We start from the raw sequence: 14,260 nt of genomic DNA on the forward strand, positions 1-14,260 counted from the left end.
CCAAGTGTTGGGATTAAAGGCATGTGCCACCAATGCCTACTTTCTCATAGACCATAAAACTGTTGTCCAGTGATGGCCTGGCCCACAAGGGGCTATGTCCTCCCACATCAACCACCAATTAAGAAAGGTAGGAGGTAGCCCTATCACCTACTTCCTACAGCCACATTTATGGAGGCATTTTCTCAATTGGGGCGCCCTTCTCTCAGATAGCCTATACCAAGTCAACATAAAATTAGCCAGCATAGGTATCTTCTTCTATCACGCTCACCTAATTTTTTTATCGCATTTTAACATTTATAATTTATTTTGTGTGCATGTATGTGGGCACACAAGTGCCATGGCATGTGTGTGCAAGTCAGAGGTCAACTTCAGAAGTGGTTTCTTTCTAACAAGGACATTCTGGGGAATCTACATAACCTCTCAGTTCAACTTCCCTGTGGTACCTGGGTTCACTCTAGTGTTCTATATTCAAAATCCCAGGGGAGAGAATTGACAAGGCCAGCTCGTGTTAAGGAGCTGGGTGGGGTGGGATGGGGCCACGTGGAGTTAGGACTTCTCCAGCGTATCTGCCCTTACAAGGGTTCATATCAGGAATGAACTGCCGAAAGAGATTGGGGCTTGGAGAAATCAGGAAATGAATGGCACCTGTAGCTCAGGTGCTCAGTGGGCTCCGATGGACGCCTTTGCCCTGTTCTTCAGTTACAAGTTCCTAACATGACTGTATCCCTAAAGGCATCCTGCATAGGTGCTGACTCTTCCTCATGGTCCATGATTATTCTCCATCTTTATGTGGACATTTCTATCTTTTAAAAGCTTACTTGCTTTTATTTTATGTATATGAATGATTGTCTGAGTGTATAAATGTGCCAGGTGCCTAGGAAGGCCATAGAGGGACATCAGATACCTCGTTTCTGTAGTTATAGATGTTTGGGTGTGCTAGGAACTGAACCCTGTTCCTTTTAAAGAACAAGTACTGTTAACCATTGAGCCATCTCCATAGCCCCTGACTTTGTATCTCTTAATAAAACTAGTGCAGGACTCACCTCCAGGAGTCTATCTCCACTCTCTCAAAACTGAAAGTATAATCTCTCAACAACAGCCAGCAGCCTGCAATGGGATTCTGCACTCTGGGCTCTGGTTTCACCTGGTGTTTGGGGATGCTGAACCTTGCCTTACTCTCCTCCAGGAATAGAAGAACTTCTTACTGCCTATGAGCTAGAACTTACTACATGACCACACTTAGCTGCAAGGGAGTCTAGGAAATGAAAACTTGAGCCTCTGTGGAAGATGATAGAGAGGATGGCATCAAGGGACAGCCTTCAAAGTCTTCAATGAACCTAAACCATTCTGTCAGGTCCTTTCTGAGTCACATCTTCTTCTTCAACAAATTTTAAAATATTTAAATTCTAAAAGTATATGCTGTCATCATTAAAAAGTTAGATGTATTTAAAGAACAAGACAAAAAAAACCTTCTCCATCACCACCATCAATACTCCTTTCCAAAGCTAAGGGCAAGTATTGTTTGGTATGTTTTCCTCCAGATTTTTAATATGTTCACATGAGTGTGTGTGTGTAAGCACACACATACACAAACACACACTAACTTACTCTGCTTTAGGTGCAAATTTACATATATGTGTTTTCAAATAAAATTATAACAAATATAGAGTAGAACCACTTTTTCACTAGCACTTTGATTTTTTACTTTACAGTCTAGAATACACGCTTAACATCAATGCATACCACTATTTCACGATACAGATATATCTTTATTTAGGTATATTCTTTGTTGATAGACTGTTTAGAAAACGACCATGGTATAAAAGTTGACCTTTGTAGAGTTGATGAGTTCTCAGCTTTCATTAGACACAAAACAGCAAGTCCAAGCATTGACATGTTATGTGACTAAATTATCATTTCTGTTTCCAGGAGGAGTTAACTGAGGTGGCCCAACATTCTCAGGTAGCAATCTGGTTGCTAATCTGATCAATCGCATTTGCTTAGCACGTGCCTTAAAACACCAGTGATTGTTCGCTTCTTTCTCTATTTCTGGAAGAGAGTAAGGCAGGGTTCATCATCCCCAAATGCAGGTGAAACCAGAGCCCAGAGTGGAGAATCCCACTGTAGACAGTTGGCTGCTGGCGAGAGTAGATCCCAGGATGACCCACTGACCTGGGCCTCCCAGTCCACATGCATGTGGTTCCTGCTCATCATGGCTTGGTCTCCTACCTAAGGAGTCACACTGGCTTTTGGAATCTTGAGGACAGGAACACAGACGTTCTCACCAGCCACTCAGTTGTCTCCTTGCCTTTGAAGACAAATTCAGATAGGCTAAGAAGAGAGTATTCAGGCCGGGCGTGGTGGCGCACACCTTTGATCCCAGCACTTGGGAGGCAGAGGCAGGCAGGTTTCTGAGTTCAAGGTCAGCCTGGTCTACAAAGTGAGTTCCAGGACAGCCATGGCTATGCAGAGAAACCCTGTCTTGAAAAACAAAACGAGAGAGAGAGAGAGAGAGAGAGAGAGAGAGAGAGAGAGAGAGAGAGAGATTGATTCAGTTTATTGACTGTCTTTCTAAAGACAAATAGAACAGGTATAAAAATCAGCAAACAATCTCTCAGCAATGTGTTAAAGGCCCAGCTGTCGTTGCCAGAATGTCCCTTATATACAAGTGGCAGAGCCAAAGCAGTGGACAAGAGTCTTGACCTCTAATGTAGGCCCTTCCCTTCACTTTCCCTTCCCTTCCCTTCTTCCCTTCTTCCCTTTCCCTTTCCCTTTCCCTTTCCCTTTCCCTTCCCTTTTTCCCTTCCCTTCCCTTCTTCCCTTCCCTTCCCTTCTTCCCTTCCCTTCCCTTCTTCCCTTCCCTTTCCCCCTTCCCTTCCCTTCCCTTCCCCCCTTCCCTTTCCCCCTTCCTTCCCTTCCCTTCCCTTCCCTTCCCTTCCCTTCCCTTCCCTTCCCTTCCCTTCCCTTCCCTTCCCTTCCCTTCCCTTCCCTTCCCTTCCCTTCCCCCCTTCCCTTCCCTTCCCTTCCCTTCCCTTCCCTTCCCCCCTTCTTCCCTTCCCTTCCCTTCCCTTCCCTTCCCTTCCCTTCCCTTCCCTTCCCTTCCCTTCCCTTCCCTTCCCTTCCTCTCTTCTTTTTCTTTTCTTTTGAGATAGGAACTACTGATCCAGCCCAGCCTAACCTGAAATGTGCTACGTAGCCCAGGCTATCCCCCAACTCAAACCTTACTGCCTCAGCCCTCTGAGTGCTGAGATTACAGGTATATGCCACCACAGCCAGCTTACTCTTATTTCTTTTTTTCTGCAGCCCACTAATACACTGATAGAGGGCATTATGTACTCGCAGCATTGAGCCCTGCCCCTCCCCCCCCCCCCCCAGGAGACACAAAGCCCAGAAGTAATCCAGCAGTGCCTTGGGTAGGGCACATGCAATGAGGTGGTGCCAGAGAGAAAGCATATGTGAAGCAATGCTCGTGCCCCCCACAGTACCAGCTGGGCTCTCAGCACCCGGCTGCACCTGCCAGCTTCCCTCTTCCTCTAGAAGTAGGTACAGGACTGAGATGCCTCTTTCTCACTGGGACTCTCTCCTAGAGAAGGCCCAGTTATCATGTCCATCGATCCCTAATAACCACCATACTTACCGACTGCCCGAGGACTATCATTGCAGAAACCACAGTTCCTAAACCCATTATCAAAACCTAAAAGCTGATATGTTCTGGGCAAAGGAGAAAAGGCCTCATGAAACACAGTCATGCTGGGGAGAACAAGAGGCAAACACAGAGGTAAGACTCACTGAGCTTAAGGAAAATAGGGGAAGATGTAGTTCCTTCTGCTAAGGCTAAAAACTGTGTTTCTAGATGGCTCTGTGGTGGTTTGAATATGCTTAGCCCATGGGAAGTGCCACTATTAGGAGGTAGCCTTGTTGAAGGATGTGTGTTATTGTTTAGGTAGGCTTTGAAGTCCTATAGTCAGGACCTGCCCAGTATGGATGGGAGTCTCCTGTGAGCTGTCTTTGGATCAAAATGTAGAACTCTCAGCTCTTCCAGAATCATGTTTGACTGGATGCTGCCATGCTTCCCATCATGATGATAATGGGCTAAACCTCTGAAACTGTAAGCCAGCCTCAACTAATTGTTTCCCTTTATAAGAGTTGCCTTGGTCATGTTGTCCCTTCACAGCAATGAAACCCTAAGACAGGCTCCTAAGAGTGCCCAGAAAGAAATGGTCTAGATAGAGTGTAAGAGAGTTCTGGAGCAGCTCGGCACTCCCAGATAGACGATGAATGTAAGAACTGACGTTATAATACATTAATCAGGTCTGGTCTCCTGGTTGTGACTTTTTACTGAGGACTTTGTGTCAGACATTGTGCAAAGTCTACCATAAATTCTATATCATTGAAGTCTAGTCACTGCAATGTCAACTTATCATTGGTCCATCCATTCATCTGCTCATCTATTCATCACCCATCCATCCATTATGCATTATGCATCATGCACCCATCTATCCATCTAACCATCCATCTATCTGTTCACTATCTATCTACCCATCCATCCACCTACCCATCCACCTATTCATCCATCCATTCATCTATCCATCTACCATCTACCCATCATCCATCCATCCATCCATCCATCCATTCATCCACCCATCTATCCATCCACCCATCATCTATCCACCCATCCATCCATCTACCTATCATTCATCCATCCACCTATTCATCCATCCATTCATCTATCCATCTATCCATCCACCCATCATCCATCCATCCATCCACCTACCCATCATCCATCTACCATCCATCATCCATACATCCATACACCCATCTACCCATCCATCTACCCATCTTCTATCCACCCATACACCTACCCACCCACCCATCCATCCACCCATCTGTTAACCATCTATCTATTCATCCATCTACCCACCTACACATCATCTATCTACCATCCATCCATCTACCCATCATCCATTCATCCATAATCTATCCACCCATCCACCCACCCACCCATCCACCCATCCATCCATCCATTCAACCCATCATCCATCTACCCATCCATCCATCCATTCAACCCATCATCCATCCATCCACCTATCTCTTAACCATCTATCTCCATCCATCCACCCATCCATCCATCCATCAATCCAGCATCCAGCATACACCCATCCATTCATTCATGCATGTATCCATCTGTCCATCCACCCAACCATCCAGTCAAAGATCCTCCCTTTGCAGTGACTGGAGGATGCCTACACATAAACACCCCTCCACACAAGATAATACAGTATGAACTGATTTTTCCAAGAATCTATAAAAGGCCCTCAGTCCCAATCCCACCTCCCACCTTGTGAGTCAGAAATTAAAACAGATTCATTAATATCACCTAAAAATCCCAAACAGTTCTCTGATTCAAGTGGTAATAAATATTTCATGCCCAATTGTGTGGTGTTCCTAGCTGTGTTTATTAAATAGTTTCTCATAATTCCAGTTATTCATTTTAATAGGTCAGGTCTTGGCTGTGATTTAAACAGACCGCTGAGGAAACAGCCGTGGTTAAACATTGTAACAATATGGATTATTAATTTAATTGGCCGGCTATTACTTGTTTGGACTCTGAGCTAACACATTTAGTTCAGTCTCTAGTGGCCCATAAACCGCAAAGGTCGTGACTTTAACATTCAGAAGAATGGGGAAAGGCATTGAGACTGAGATCAGGAGGCAAACTTAAGAGCGGCAGGGGAAGCCAGCGTGGGGAGGCAACGGACTTGCTGCAGGCAGGGCAGGGCAAAGGGGATTCATTTGTCAGCTCCTCATTAAAGCCTCTTCGGCAGCTACTGCCCGTGTTGGCAAATGCCAGGAACTGGTATTTCTGTGGGATTTTTGAAAGGGGCAGATCCTTAGCTATGATGATGAGATACCCCACTCAGCAAGGCCTTGCCCTTTTTTTGGATGCCTGAGTGAGTGACTGGGGCAAGAAGTTCTCAGGGCAGCCTGGCCCACAGCTTCCCAAACCTCAGTCTGCTAAACAAGTAGTCCTTCTATGCAAATGACCCTCTGTCCTTTCCAGACACCACCTAATGTCTATGGGGTCCCCAAGACTCTGGGATCTGCATGACATTATCTCAATCTGATGCTCCGTGCCCTGTGAATAGCCAAAGCCCAGACTGGAGGGTCTGAGATTGTCCACATAACCCTACCTCCCTCTGCTTCAGATTCCTGCTTTAGCTAAATTGATTCACTAGAGAGATGGATTTCAATCTCTCCTGAGAGATCTGAGGAGATAACTTGGTGGCTAAAGTTCTTGCTGTGCAAGCATGAAGACCTGCGTTTGAATTTCCAGTACCCACTGGAAGCTAGGCCCAACAATGCCCAATGGTGATCCTAGTGCTAAGGGCAAGGATGAAGAATGGGGAGACAGGGCTTGCTGGCCAGCCAATAGAAAACACACAGACAAACCCAGGCTTAGTCCCAGTGTTGATCTCTGGCCTTCTCATGCATGCAAGCTGTGCACACATATGTACACATGCCTAATGCCCACCATCCCAAAATCAAACAAACAAACAAACAACAACAAACCTGTGTTGGCCCAAATATGCAGTCCAGCCCTTTCCTCAACTCTAATAGAAGCTTTGCTCACATTAGGCTTATCTGAGAGTTGGGGGGGGGGGGCAGGACTGGATGGGAGGCCCTGCAGGAAGCTGGGTAAAGGGTGTACCACCCTAGTTCAAATGTCAGGAAAGGAAGTGCACAGTTGGCCAGGTGTCTCCGGGGCCTGAGGGTGTTTGGTGGCCCTGCACTTGGGGTTCCCCAGGTCAGTGCCATTGTCAGACTTTTCTGCTCTTGGTCTCAGTCGCCTCAAACAGCTGTTCTCAATCAGGACCTCTGCCACAGTCTACAGATTCTGTGAATTGGGGGGTGGGGGAATTCCATCTTGAGTTTTTATTTGGTAGCCTCCACCTGAATTTTAGGGTTTCCTTCTTGTGTGCGTGCAGGAAACGAACCGCAGGAGTGTCACCTGTCCCCTGGGCTTTGTCACCATGAGAGTCTGCTTTATAGTGCAGTGCAGTCACGAAGACCTTGAAGTATCATGTGCCTCCCTTGGCTTTATTCGAGTCTTTCTTGTCCTGGGTCACAGTCTTCCTTCCTCTCTGTTTCCAGACTGAACTTCCTAACTCCGGAGAAACTCCAGGCTGAGAAGCTCGGCCATCAAATAGTTGTGCTATGAATTCCCACAACGGAGGGAAATGCTAGAAACCTTGGAGGATTCATGTGTTCCTTATATGGCAAAGCTGTGAGTTTTGAAAAATGCATTTTCAATAATTCAACTTTATGACTAAGACATCTCAGCCCTTAGGAGCCACTAAATTAAAACTAATCAGCGGAGTGGCCAGCATGTCATGTGTGAACTAACAGCCTTCTTGTATATCACCTTTACTACGTGAAACCCGAGGGCTGGAAAGTAGCTCAGTTGGGAGACTGCTTGCCTGGCATGCAGGAAGGCCTGGACTCACTCCTCAATACCACAGAAAGTAGGCATGGTGGAGCACATCTGTAATGCCAGGGGGCAGGGAGAGGAAGCAGAGGAAAGAAGAAGATCTGGAGTCTCAGCTACACAGTGAGTTCAAGGCCAACCTGAAGTAACTCTGTCTCAAAATAATAAATAAAAATAAAATAATATTTGGCATTTAAGCTGGGAATGGCAGTGCATGTTGGCTATCTTAGTACTGGGAGGCAATGGCAGGCAGGAAATTGGAGAGTTCAAAGCCACTCTGGGCTCCCACAGTGAGACTCTATGTCAAAACTTTGAGACAAAGTAAAAAACGAACAGCGCCAGCTTTGTCTCCGTGGCTGTGTTGAAACACCACTCCGGGCCAAAAAAAGCAATTTAGGGAAGAAAAGATTTTATTTGGTTTATGATTCTAGGTTACAGTCTTGGGAAGTCAAGACAAGGACTTAGAGTTGCTGGTCTCATCCACAGTCAAGAGGAGAGAGATAAATGCAAGCATGCATGAATGAATGAAGAAATAAATAAATAGAAATAGACACATATCAGTTAGCTCTGTCTATTCCCATACAGTCCAGGTCCCCAACCCTAGGAGTGGTACCATCCACTTGCAGGCTAAGTCTTGGAATCGATTAAAACAGTTAAGACAACACCTTAAAGACATGTCCATAGGCCACCTTGATCTAGACGATCCCTCCCTTCCCTGGTGATTCTATGCTGTGTCATGTTGACAGTTAAAACAAACCACCAGCGGGTGGAGAAACACCTCAGTGGCTGGTTTTCAGGAGGACTCAAGTTTGGTTCCCAGCACCCAGGTGGTGGCTCCCAACTGTCTCCAAGTTCAGTCCCAGGGGATCCAATGCCTTCTTCTGGCCTCTGAGGGTGTTGTACCAACAAGGTACACATATATACACACAGACAAAACACTCATATGCATACACTCATAAGATTTATAAAAACAATCCTATTAAACCAATCAACTAACTCACTAATAAACAAAGAAAGCAACTGTCACACTTGCTAAAGCCTGACAAGATGGAGAAATGGACCAGAAGTGACGATTTATGGATGGGAAGAATTGTGCCTGCTTCTTGTGTCCTTCCTGTCTCAAGGCAGCTTTGGCTTTCACAGCTATTACAGTCACAGCAGGGAGTGAAGCAGAGCGAGATGCGTTCTCTCTCTCTGGATGCACGGGATGAAGCACTGGTCAAGTAGACTTTGTCTCACAGCAAATGTGTGGCCAGTGCCTGCCACACGTTGCCAGTTGAATCAATGGACAAATGCATGAAGGACCAGGTTGTGATGTTGTGTTAACTTAATGTGTCCATTTGCCTGGGTTAAGGGACTGTCAGGGAGCTGATAAAACATTTCCAGGCATGCCTGTGATGACGGGATCAGCATCTGAATTGGGAGGCTGAGTGAAGAGGATGGCCCTCAGCAATATGGGTGGACACCAGTATACTGGCAGCCTAAGGAGGCCAGGAAGAAGGGCAGACTACCTTCTCTGAGCTGGAGCATCCATGTTTTATCTTCTGCTCTAAAACAGTCCTTGCTGTTGAGCTAAGGTGGTGGCTCAGTGGGTAAAGCGCTGGCCACACAATGTTGAGGTCCAGGGTTTGGGTTTCTATTTCTACAACATAAGCAACACCTGTAATTACAGGGTTTCTGCTGTGAAGTCTTAAGGGTCGGACTGGTGTGCGATGGCAAACAACAACAGACCTTGGTTCAAGGTGGAGGGTGAGGACTGACACCAAGGATCCCAGGTTGTCCTCTGACTTCTGTGTACGCCCTGTGGTAAATGAGGATCTGCATCCATAAATCACACGTGTGCACACACTTACACACATACACAGGCATGTGTGCACACACAGAAACTTTTTTTTTTAAGGAAGGAAATAAAAAGAGCATCACTGCTGTTGGTCACTGGGCCTTTGAGAACATCATTGCTGTTGGTCACTGGGCCTTTGGGTTCAGACGAGGCCTCATACCATCCTCACCCCTGGTCTCAGGCCCTTGGATTTGGATGTCCCTGACTCTCCAGCTTACAGATGTCAGATCATAAGACTTCCACAACCATGAACCAATCCCCAATAGTCAATATCTATATACGTAGTGTGATATATGACACATCTGTGGTATTTTTGGTCAATACTGGACTGTAGAGACAACATAGAAAGTTAGATTGCTTAGTGACACCATCACATCTTAGCTTGTTTAGTAGCTCTGGTGTTTACATAAGCCTGAAATCACCTAACATGGCATTTTTCAGAAATAGCATTGCCGCTATGATACACGACTGTCCACACCCACACATGACTGTCTATACATACACACACAACTGTATATATACACATACACATCTGCACACACACATGACTGCCCTCCACATATGACTGTACACGCACACAATTATACACACACACATACACTTGACTGTATACACACAACTGCCCCCCCCACATATGACAACTGTACACACATACAACTGTGCATGTATACATACACATATACAATTATACACATACATACACAAACACAACTGTACACACACAACTGTATACACACTTGGTTTTACATACGCACACCTGACTATATACACACAACTGTTCACACACTCATGATTGTTCATACTCATGGCTGTATACACATATACACACTCACATATACATGACTATATATACACACACGATTATCCACACACATGGCTGTATACACACACATACACACATATACATGACTGTATATACACACATGATCATCCACACACATGGCTGTGCACACACGCACACACAATACACAACTGTATATGCATACATATGATTGTATACATACCCTATTGGTTCTATTTCTCTCTAGAGCCCTGACTAATACACAGAATGTACATCAATGACTAAGTAGGTGTTGAGATGAATGATCTGTAAGCAACTTTAACCCTAAGAGTTCAGAGATGCTGTCTCCCTCATCATATATCTAAAGGTGAAACATGATTCCAACAAGCATTGCAAATATCAGAGAGGAAGAGGTCACTGATACGGTGTCCTACCTGGGTCCTGGGGATTGAACTCAGGTAGACGGGCTTAACTGCAAGTGCCTTCACTCACTGAGCCGTCTCTCTGGCCCAAGGAACACAGCATTTTATAACACTAAGATGTCTACTTGCCCCTTGCTCTGTCCTCTGATGACGTCCACATGCACGGCCTCATCTAGAAGGAAAAAGAGGGCATTTGTATTCAGGGCAGAGGCTCTCTCCTCGAATCCTAACTCTAGGGATTGAGGATTGCGAGATGGGAGGAGCTTCTAGCCCAGCTGGGATTGATGTTGGAGGGGGAGAGCTGGTGGAAGGGGAGGGGGCTCATTTGCATTTTATATGAAAAGTGCCTACAGGTGGTTTGTGCAGGGACACAAACTCCAAAACAAATTTGAGAAAGACGTGGGAAGTGCTTGCAGCCTCCTCTGAGGAGATCCATAGCATGCTAAGTATGAGTGTGACCTGTCTCTGGGACAGTCGGGCACATTAGTTGCTCTGCTTGTCCCTGTGACCAAACATTTCCCTCCTAAGATGGGAAGGGTTTATTTTGGCCCACAGCTGGAGAGAGCAACAGTCCATCAAGGTGAGAAGACTGGCCTTGATTGACATGGGCAGTGGGAGCTGACAGCAGAGCTTGTTTACATCTTAGTAGCTAACCAGGAAGCAGAAAGCCCAGGGAAGAATCAGAGCTGGCGATAACACCACAGCCCCTCTCTCTGGCCCTACAACTGATGGCTAAGCCCCATGTCCAGAAGTTTCCACAGCTGCCCAAAACACTCATTAGTAGCTGAACACATGTGCTAAGGGTGGACATTCCACATTGAAGCTGCACCACCAAGCTTCACAGATGCTTCTCTGAGGTCTTTTACCCTTCCAGAATGAGTTGCAGATGTGTGTTAAAGATAGGCCATTGCCACGAGCATGGATTTCCATACAATCCTTCAACCTCCTATGGTGGGATATATAGATGATATAGAGATAGAGATGGGGGTGGAGATGGGGATTGGGATGATAGAGACAGAGATGGAGATAGAGATGGAGTTGGGGATGGAGATGGGGATGGGAGTAGGGGTGGAATGGGGGATGGTAGTGGGAGTGGAGGTGCGGATGGGGATGTGGACAGAGATAGAGAGGAAGGCACAAAAGAGAATGAGAGAGACCTCATGTGGGCCAGAGAACCAGGGCTGCTCAGCTACTTGTTGATACTCTGTCAGTGAGAGTTCTTTCTCTCTGCAGGCTGCCCCTTTTTGTGGCAATTGCTGGCTTCATTGGCATGAAGGGCAATCTCCACTTTCAGTGGCCCAGGGCTGTTGGCATGGTCCCGTCCATTGCACCAAGAGCAGGCTGCAGAAAGACTCTAGGTTTGGACATCTCCAGGTGTTTACTTGTTTTTTTTTTCTTAGTTCTTGTTTTTTAATTGGTTTCAGATGTGAGTACCCAATAGAGGCCCTGAATAAATAAAACAGATCATAAAATATGGCCAAGCAAAATGGGCAGGAGCAATCCCAGGGTGCATGGAAATGTACTTCCAGAAAGGCTCATAAATAATGAGGTGGAAACAGTAGTCTGTTTTCTCTTTAATGGAAAGCCAATTAGGAACTCTCGCTGGACTGGCGGGAAGGAGCCAGGTTTCTTTGTTCTGTCGTGAGCAGGTGGGGGAAGGGAAAGCCACTGGCTTGCCAGAACAGGGCAGTGAAAACACACTGCTCACTGGGCCCCCACAGAGAACCATGGAATAGAACATGACTTCCTATCTCATGGCCACCGCTCTGGTTCCTCCCTAGTTGAGGCAGGACTGTCATCCAGGCCAAGCTGGGCTGGAACAAGGCACTAGCAGAACTCAGAGAATCTGCCTCCTGCCCCAGCCTTAGGAGGCCCCCAGGGGAGCCTCAGGTGGTGTGACTTCTCATTTGCTATCACTGAGCAAAAGCCAGTCAGGATCCAGTGAGCCTTCTCCTGCCCATGGCTTCCTGTTTACTCTCCCTGTCTGCTGGTGTCTCCTCACCCCAGACTGTGTTCCCCAACCAGGCCAGAGCCTTTATGGCTTCTCCCTTGTAGAATACTGTAGATCAAGGCAGAGCAGCCCAAGTGCCTCCCATTCTACAAAGGAAGGGTTTATTTGCAGAGTCCTTTAGCTGCTGGTGACAGCCTCAGAAACCAGTTCTCTTAAATCTCAATGACCTCCTTTGGCTAGAGCCTACCCGGTGACTGCAGATGAAGGTTGTGGTGGCATCACACAAATGTGTTGGGAGCAGAGGCCTGGGTGAGGTGCTTGACTCCAGCTCTTGATAGCTATGTGGCCATGCTCAATGTTTCTTTTCCTTTCTTCTCTTTTCTTTCCTTTTCTTTTCTTCTCTTTTCTTTCTTCTCTTCTTCTCTCTTCTCTTCTCTTCTCTTCTCTTCTCTTCTCTTTTCTTTTCTTTCTCATCCTGACCCAATCTCTGTCTCTGTTTCTAACTCTCTGGGTCTATCTCTCTGTGTCTGTCTCTCTGTCAGAGGGCAACCTGCATTTCTTCCTCTTCTCCCAATATATGGGTTCTCTGAACTCAGGTCATGAGGCTCTTCATGTGCTAAAGCCTTTCAAGTCTAACTGCTCTCAAATTGCAAGTATCTAGGGTGAACTTAGTTCCTACTTGACGGGTATCAATAAATATCAATGGTACCTCCAGTAGTTAATGTGACAGGAAGACACTGAGGCTACCAGACCTTTGGATGAGCCCCTGTAGGGTTCCCATGAGGTCCACCATGGACTTGAACATGTCACTGCTTAGTTTCCGTCAGGATGTCAGCTTGGGGCACGGTGGGAACGATGCTATTTGAAGTCATGGCTCAGGGTGATTCTGGGGTGATGCTACCAGAGGAGTGGCCATCAGGTTCAGCCTTGGCAGCTCTAGGCTGGTGTTGCTCAGGGTGGAGAAGGAGGAAGCCTGGAGTTGGGGACATCTGCTGTGACTTTCTGGCAGGGAGTTGAGGGTTATCAGTGGTTGCCAGGGGAAACACAGACATGGGGTTGTGGGGAGACGTCTTTTGCATATATCCTCAATCAGACTTGGCTGTGTTCTCACACAGAGAGAAAATCTGCAGAGCCCAGCAGCTCTGCTGTAGGTGCCCACAGAGGGTGTGAAAATGTTTACACTACAAAACCACCTGCATCTATTTGTCCTGAGAAGTTCCAGGTGAATTTCTAAGGTGGGGAGAGCCAAGCACTCACTGCCATGCTTCTGTGGAATCCCCAAGAATTCTTTGCAAAGCAGAGTGGCCAGAGGAAGGTAAGGTGATGTTCGCCACCTGTGGGACATGGTCACGTTCCATCACTTCTTCAGGTCACTTGCTCATCAGGACAAGGGGAAAGGAGTGAGCTAAGCCCAACACCACTCCATCCATGTGCTTTGTCCCGGTTTCTCCATGATTCCGGTGCAGAACCTGGGGCTCACAAAAGTCATGGAGCAGTGCCTGCCGTGGGATTCTGCATTCTGTTCGGGTGGAACAGAAACCTACTGTTAAAGACCCACGACAACCAAGCAAGTCCCATGCAAGGACATGGCTGAGATCAGTGTGGGGCTTGGAATTAGCAGGCAAGTGTGGGGATCTCCTGGCCATGTGAATGGGTTTAACTTGTTACTCTCCAAGTTAGGGATGCATCTAAGTTAATAGAATACCTGCCTAGCAGGCACCAAGTTCTGGGGTTTGACCCCTAGCAGTATATAAAATCAGAAGGTTGATAAATTAAACGT

General features: G+C 46.5%; 1 long non-coding RNA gene across 1 annotated transcript; it reads right to left on the reverse strand.

Annotated features, from left to right (window-relative positions):
- Positions 1-1,818: 1,818 nt before the first annotated feature.
- On the reverse strand, positions 1,819-13,917 carry LOC147000114 (uncharacterized). Its single transcript, XR_015046133.1, has 4 exons — positions 13,738-13,917; positions 10,542-10,701; positions 2,173-2,308; positions 1,819-2,049 (listed from the first exon to the last, which is right to left on the reverse strand). It is a non-coding gene; the product is annotated as an uncharacterized LOC147000114 (long non-coding RNA).
- Positions 13,918-14,260: the final 343 nt, after the last annotated feature.

The sequence above is a fragment of the Mus caroli genome, unplaced genomic scaffold (assembly GCF_978045245.1).
Source record: "Mus caroli unplaced genomic scaffold, Mus_caroli_1 scaffold_20, whole genome shotgun sequence".
In the NCBI taxonomy this organism is placed as follows: Eukaryota; Metazoa; Chordata; class Mammalia; order Rodentia; family Muridae; genus Mus; species Mus caroli.